At 43.5% G+C, this 7,151-nt stretch overlaps 1 long non-coding RNA gene across 5 annotated transcripts; it reads left to right on the forward strand.

Annotated features, from left to right (window-relative positions):
- The first annotated feature begins 928 nt into the window (after positions 1–928).
- Positions 929–5,559, forward strand: LOC109765708 (uncharacterized). Of its 5 annotated transcripts, none has more exons than XR_012189988.1 (10): positions 929–1,446; positions 1,518–1,579; positions 2,657–2,780; positions 2,883–2,970; positions 3,089–3,239; positions 3,352–3,521; positions 4,076–4,199; positions 4,505–4,678; positions 4,925–5,003; positions 5,229–5,559. It is a non-coding gene; the product is annotated as an uncharacterized lncRNA (long non-coding RNA). The 5 variants fall into 5 exon arrangements; XR_012189989.1 differs by having other exon boundaries at positions 947–1,446; positions 4,524–4,678; XR_012189991.1 differs by having other exon boundaries at positions 947–1,446; positions 4,080–4,199; positions 4,524–4,678.
- Positions 5,560–7,151: the final 1,592 nt, after the last annotated feature.

Genomic DNA, 7,151 nt, shown 5'->3' on the forward strand with positions numbered 1-7,151 from the left:
ATGAATAATAAACATTTATCATGATATAAGGAAATATATAATACTTTATTATTGCCTCTAGGGCATATTTCCTTCAATGGGGATGGTACATCTCCTTGCAACTCTGGCGCATGGCTTAAATAGCAGCGACGAAGACCAGACGAAGGGCCAATCAGCCGCTTCAATGCGGCGCAACGGCCGGAGTTGGTTCCTCGGAAACTTGCGTCCGCATTGAAGCGACGGCCGCCGAGAGGTCGCGTTGGTCAGCGCCACCCTCCCTCCTCACTCTAGTCACATTGCGGCATCAATGCCGGCATCCACGTGCTCTGGGCCGGCATGAATGTGGCGCGTGCATCAAAAGGAAAGCGCGGGAGGGGCGGGTGACGGGTTTTTGGTGGCCCCCCACTTTTGTCTCATGTTTGCAGGAGAAATCGCGTCCGGACCGTCCCGGGAACCGATACAGGTCGGCGTTGGATGGCTTTTGCGGTCCTGACAGACCAGTCCAGATGGTTGCGGGAGGTTTACGCGTCCGCCTTGGAGATGCCCTAAGAGCAACTTTAAAAGTTGTGCCCAAACATAGTCTTCATATGCACACTCCATATTTTGTTTACATCAACTTAATATTCACCATTTTTTTGCGAGGTCACCAAATTTCGAATTGAAGGCATTCAAAAACTAAAACCGAGTCATATATTTACTAAAATACTCTACATAGTTTTTATATAGAAGGGGAAATGCTTGTTTTACATCAACTTCATGCCATACTCAATGTTATTGTTTATTGTCCGTAGTACTATATTGTTTATTGTAAGCAAACTTGGCACGGATTTTGGACAAAATTAATCTCTACTCCTAATGTCTCAGTTGGTAGTCTCCGTTCCGGGTTTATTTTCGTCCCACCATTTTCGTCCTCTCCCCCACCCCACCCCACGCAGGCCAAAAAAACCCCACACCCGGCAGAAAAAACGCTCCATCGATCCTATCCTTCATTGCCGACTCCTCTCGATCCCATCTCTACTCCAATACGATCCGCCGCCGAGATCCGAGACGATCCGCCGCTGCCGAGGACCGATTGGAGCCGCCGCCGGCGCTGGCCAGCCTCCCCACCGATGTGCGCGCCGGGTCGCCGCTCCCGCTCCCGCAGCCGAGCATAGCAGCAGCGGCGGAGCCCCAGCCGCCACCACGTTCCTCCTGCTCTCTGGCAAGTCCGCCCAGGACCAGCAGCTCCTCGCCTCCGCCGCCGGCGAGCTCTCTCTGGCGGAGGAGGGCGGGGGCGAGCTTGCCGCCTCCCTCGCGCTCGACGCCAGCGGGGACGCGGGCTACGATGCGGCCGCCTACATGGGCGCGCTCCAGGCGCGGCGCTTCGGGAGGTGGATGCGTTGGTCGCCGCGGATGGCATCCACGCACGACCTCGTGATACATTGAGTGCAAGATTTTGTTCTTTTGAGTCTCGCTCCATCAAAAAAAGTAATAAACGATGAATTTCCTCTTGAAATCGCTCAAATTGGGCTTACTCTTTGCTTCCCCTCTGTCTATAGGAACTTCGCCAAACTTCCGGTGGGCGTCATGTGCGCCACATACATGCAGTTCAAAGGCAGAGGTGCGTCAAATATGTATGCCAATTGGTGCTTGTTTTTGTTGTCCCTTTTAGTGTGTATCTCTGATGATTTTTCAATCTCGGTGATCAATGTCTGTCACTTTGGTGGGGAGATGAATTGTGTTGTTCTGTTTGTTGTATGTTCAGTTGATGATTCGCTTGACATATCCACAAGGTATAGTATGTGTGATCCAACCACACATCGCATAGTTGAATTCCGAAGCAATTAGCTTGATTACCTGCAGTCCATCTAATTCTCATCTAATGCTGATTAGTTTAAGCGAGTCAACACATAGGACGGAAAGACCCTTTCATAGTTTTCTCAAGGGGAGTGTACCGTGTGCAGGGGCATATCTCTGTTCCTTTGTATGGTTGTTTAACAATTTGTGAAATGCTTGTAGTATGATAATCTAGATAGTGGGGATATGTTACAGAAAGTGTTGTGCCTGGCCTCACATGTACATGAGTTGGTTTATCATTAAGTGCTCTCTTTCCCACTAAATTTCACATCTGCCATCTGAAAAAAACAAATCCACATTTACCTGATTTCAAGTTCTTATGGACCTTATGGTAAAGTATTTAAGTAATTTTAGTCGGCTCAAAAGGCTCCAAGATTCTTTGTCTATCATTTCCTGTTCAAAACTGACAACAGAACTTTGTGAAGCCTTTCAGTTTGTCTTTGTTTCAGTTACTTTACCACTCGGTCTTGATGCCTGAACTATGTGAACATTGTCAGCTTAGTAAAATTGTATGAACTTGTGTGCCATACACATAGCAGGTCGAAAAACTACCATTGTATTTGCATATACTGCTTGTGACACAATTTTCTGAAAACATGTTGGTGGTCATTGGTCAACAAAAGTTTTCAGCATTCGGCACGGTGTTAATATTCTTGAATTTATTGTGCTTCTAGAATTATAGATTTCCGAATAATTAGATGGTCAGCTATGCAATATAATATTCCCATAGTATTGAAATATTCTGTTCTGCAAATAGTCCTTCAGCAAATGGCGCTTACACTTAATATGGGATACTCCAAATCCATAAGAGCAGGATATATCTGATATTTTCTCCATACAGAGTCGGCAGCAACTTGATTTATATTTCCGCTACTTGTCAATATGATGGCCCGTTGTAAATAAATGAGGCATGGCCATCACTTATACTTGGGAACTACTTTTCAGTGATAGCTGTATTGACTAAGGTACTATTTTTTCTTTCTTAAAGATTGATTTCTTCAGTGGTGTGTGTTTTACTTTACAGTTTTGATAAGATTCCATTGCCAACACACTTTTTTTCTTGACAGGGAACTACGGCGGGCTTATGCCTACTGAACTATATTCGAAACTATCAGAGTGTATAGCAGATTAGAGCAGATTACAGCAGCCTTAAAGGTAAAATGATCTGAACATTTTTTTCCACAATACACAGGTAGTACATAGTAATAGCCCTCTTAATAATTCCTATATAAAAGTATGATCTAAACATTTTGTTGAGTTGTTTTTGCACCAGATTGTTGGCCATTAACGGCAGACCAGTGAGCGGCGGCGGGTGGGCGCGACCACATGGTGGTTGGAAGGTAGGCTTCGCGGCGTTCAGCCTCGGCCACCATCGTACCATGATCTCGGCCCACCCGGAAAGTTGGATGAAGAGGTGGTGGACGGTGAGGACCAATCATTATAGCTGCTACTCCATTACATCCGCTCCTCGAAAAGCTCCCTGAGCCCGACCAACAATGGGATCTTCCTCTGAGGTTCACGCTACTCCTTGTCCAGACTGATCCCGGAGAGGAGAACAAGCCTCCGAGCACGTGCTCGTCAACTCCATGCCGGCCGCTCCAAGCGCCCCTGCTTCGTGTCTTCAAGGCAGGCACCGAGATAGCCTTTGCAGCGAGCTGTGGTGTGTGGACTCTGCGGCGAGATGGGATTCAGAATCCTTTTCCGTGGTGAGATAACCCTGCCACCACTCATATGCCATTGCATATAAGTGAATCTGTTTTATAGAAATCAATCTTGCACGTTGGTTAGCTCTGTAATTTCTTTTATTCCGTAGCAGACTGAGTTGCTCACAGCCTATTTGCTGGAACGCCAACAAGGAGTCATTTTTCCATCTCCACAAATATTCTTGGTCTCTTCAAATTAATTGCTTCTTAATCCAACTACCATTTTTCAAGATTAGTTCGTTTATATAATATTTATTTTTGTACCAGTGTTGATCAAGTAGGTTATTATTGTGAGGAATCAGCAGTAGGATGCACATGTATTTGTTTCTTGCCACTGGTTGCAAAAGCCTAAAAAATGATATGTTTTATTCACCTCTTAACAGTAATACGAGTATTTTGTTTATTTCCTACTCCCTTTTAGTGTTTACTGATTAGTCACTCTTAAAGGTGAATGCATGTGTATAATAGGTGTGTCATGGCTGCATTTTGCGGCCCCTGACTACTGGAAAGTAATCTCCTTTGGATGATTTGTATTTTTTTCTGGAATTTGTACTTAGATAGCGCATCCAAGGAAGGAAGGAGATTGAGGTTGGCACCTCCTGAAGGCATGCATGCTCTTCACCGAGAGAGGGAAGGGCATCTTTTTCTTGGGTTGCAGTTTCCACCTTGTTGTTGGATGAGGTGAGTCATGATTTCTCTCCTCCCGCTTCATTTTTTAGAGATAATGAACTACGCACGCACGCACGCACACACACACACACACGCACGCACGCACGCACACACGCACGCACGCACGCGCACGCACACACGCACGCACGCACACACACACACACACACTTATGATCTATAAGAGAAGCTGCGATTTTGGCAATAGATGCGCGACAAAGTAGTGGTTGGTGTTGGGTTTAATCAATTATCAAATGTTTTGCCAATAACAGGAAATTACCTTCCTCGTAAATTTATTGTCCTTCTGTTTCATGGTCCAGCTGATTCGTTGTTTGTCAGAGCTCTTGTGGATAATCAGACATGGGGTGCATGGCAAAATTAGGACAGACTGAAGGCAGCAAATTCCGCGTTGGCCGTGCACTTTGAGGAGAAGACATTGTCTTTGTATAAGTGCCCCTACAATCATCTCTTTACAGCAGAGATAAGGCCTTCAGGTAATTTGTGATGATCTTTTTAGCATTCTTAATTGATGACATTTCTGAAGGGAGATGATCCTCAGCATTTCATAGTTATTTTTTGTACTGTTATAATCTCAAATTTCACATTCGAACTTAACTTGTTATCAAATAATTTTGGAACAAAATTTTACTTTTACCTGCCCTCCATAGAACCAAAGGTTCACGACGACTTTTGTTGCTCTAATGCTTCTTCGATGACCATCTCGCCGTTCGCCCTTGCAGATAGATATGGCCGCATAAATCGCACCGATGGATCCAGTCCTTCGCTAGGTCCAACCTACCCTGCACCAGCCTCAAGCACGTGAGACATTGTTACCTTGTGTTCTAACTGGTTACCACAATCAAATCCATTTTTGCCCAGTTAAATTAGTTAGCTCATTTTGTTGATAACTGAGTTGCATTGGTAATATATACTGAACTGTCTTTGGCATTCTGTTTTGCAATATATTCTAATTGTCAGGATTTTTGCTACATTTTTGGTGTAGATTTTAGGGACATTAATGTAGTGCTAATGCCTTCCGTGCAGGTTATTCAGTCAACGCATATTCTGTCTTTTGGCATGTGTATGCTTGCTCTTGTGCTCATGTTGTAATCGTGACCTGTAATCAGTCCATGATCCTTGTGTGACCAGAAGTTGGGCATAACTGCATTGTTACTGAGAAGATGTGAATATTAACTTAGGGATCGGAGCTGAAGCTCTAGCCGATAGCAAAGATATGAAGTCTGTGCTCTGTCTTATGTTTGCAAGTATATTGATGTAACTTCACATCTTGAATGGAGTCACTCCTATGTGTACTGCCGCTGTAATTACACAACATGAATTTTCCGTTTTTGTGATCAGAAATTTTGCCAAGAAACTTGTTGGATTAACTACGATTTTGTCCTATTTACTACTAGCATTTATTCTTATCTCTCAACATATTCTTGCCCCTATCTAGGACAGTCGGAAGAAGAGAGCTTCGACTGGGAAACAGCGTGTTGAAGCAATACCTCTTGTTGAACCACCCAAAACCAAAGAAGCCTCTTAGATTGCGAGAGGCCTGTTGTGTTTAGTAAGAAACTTGGCGTAAAATATCCAAAATATCAGGAACACTATGTATTGGGCAGACCTGAAATACTAATATAAGTGTATCCAATTTTTCCTACGATTCCCTTCCTCGCCCATGGACGTGGACCACGTCTTTGGCTTTGCAAGTCCAAGGCTCCAAGCTATCAAAATATTTCTATTAGCGTAACCCTACCTGGCGACCTCCATCAGCCGGAGGTATTCCTGGAGTCAAGGCAAGCATGTTGACCAATTGACGTAAATGTGCAATGTAAATTTACCTTGGCGCTTTGTTTTTGAATGTGATGGCGTTGTCTGATACGTCTCCTCCGCATCATAAATTTACGTAGGATTAGATTAATGTTAAAAGGCCCGTAGCAACGCACGGGCATTGTACTAGTCATTGAATAAAGCGGCAGATGCTGCACACGCACATGCAGATATGCCCCCTCTCTCTCTCTCGGCTTTAATTAGCGAAATTCACAAAAATATGAAGATCGATGTGACCGCTGACTCCACACCCTTCTTTCTTCTCTTCATGTCAGCGGATCTCTCTGTTAGATTCTTACCCAACCTACATGTCATACAAAGAGTAGCGTCTTTCTACCATGCATACAATATACTCGCTTGTCCTAATATAATTGTCTTAAAGTGTATGCGCGTGTATATGAGCGTTTGTGTCTGTGCTGATGTTCAAAAAAATAATATAAGTGTCTTAATTTTATACTAACTTTAATCCAAAATTGTACTCAAATCGAAACACTGATTTTAGAATGAAGGGAGTGCCAGCATGTATGGACCTACCATCCATAAAGAGATGGACTTTTGTACATGTGGATCTTGTCGATATACAACGAAAATTATGATACCCTTTTCATTTACTGATACATTATAAAAAAACACAAATAAGGCAAACAAAATCTTGTCTAGCCAAAACAAAACAAACTTTCACAAACGTGAAACACATAGCATGAATTTCTAGGTAACTTTTGATGGTGGACCGTACACATTATCAGTGATGGAGCTACATCATCAAATCTGAGCAGGCAGGACAAAGCAAAGCCCTCCATTTTTATCCTCACACCCCAGTCTGGGTGCTCCTATTCGGCGCTTCCGGTGCCAGGGAAGCTCCCTGGTGCCCACACACCAATGCTGGTGGGCCGGCCCATGTATATCCGAGTGCTCGATCGCATTTTATACCCCCTGGTTCGCTCGATTGCAGTTGAATTTCTTTTTTTGTCTCAAAAAAAGTTGAATTTCTTTTTTTAGAAAAAAACGACAAAGTTCATGAATTCAAAAAAATTCACAGGTCTTGAAAAAATCATCGATTTTTAAAATAATAATCAAATTTGACAAAATTCTTGGATTTTGAAAAAAGTTCATCTAATTGGAAAATAGTTCGTC

This window comes from Aegilops tauschii, chromosome 7 (assembly GCF_002575655.3).
Source record: "Aegilops tauschii subsp. strangulata cultivar AL8/78 chromosome 7, Aet v6.0, whole genome shotgun sequence".
In the NCBI taxonomy this organism is placed as follows: Eukaryota; Viridiplantae; Streptophyta; class Magnoliopsida; order Poales; family Poaceae; genus Aegilops; species Aegilops tauschii.